This window comes from Sinocyclocheilus grahami, unplaced genomic scaffold (assembly GCF_001515645.1).
Source record: "Sinocyclocheilus grahami isolate Dianchi unplaced genomic scaffold, SAMN03320097.WGS_v1.1 scaffold2421.1, whole genome shotgun sequence".
Classification (NCBI taxonomy): Eukaryota; Metazoa; Chordata; class Actinopteri; order Cypriniformes; family Cyprinidae; genus Sinocyclocheilus; species Sinocyclocheilus grahami.
Window position 1 is genome coordinate 53,703 of NW_015507600.1, and position 538 is coordinate 54,240.

The following is a 538-nucleotide window of genomic DNA, read 5'->3' on the forward strand; positions in this document are numbered from 1 at the left end:
CCTGGAGTACTCTACGCAGCGGGACACTTATACAAAGATGTTGGACAATGGGTTGTAACTGGAGGAGAACACTGGGTCAAAGATGCTGGACGTGGAGTAATCACTGGAGGGGGACACTTAGACAAAGATGTTGGACAATGGGTTGTAACTGGAGGGGAACACTGGGTCAAAGATGCTGGACGAGGAATAATCACTGGAGGGGGACACTTAGACAAAGATGTTGGACGAGGAATAATCACTGGAGGGGGACACTGGGTCAAAGATGCTGGATGATGGGTAATATCTGTCAAGGAATACACAATAAAAAATTTCCCTATGATCATTTGATGAATGTGGTTAACAAATACCTTACCATGTTTCTGTGCTGCAGATCTCACTTGTTGCATTATATATGCTGCATATTTTTTATCTGTAAAAAAAATTGCAATCAATAACAATAAAATCTAATTAATAACACCAATCCATCAATATATATATATATATATATATATATATATATATATATATATATATATATATATAGAGTGCGTAGAGTATA

At 36.8% G+C, this 538-nt stretch overlaps 1 pseudogene; it reads right to left on the bottom strand.

The window, feature by feature from the left end:
• The window catches only part of LOC107574974 (uncharacterized), a 7,222-nt pseudogene that overhangs the window by 5,152 nt on the left and 1,532 nt on the right, over positions 1-538 (bottom strand).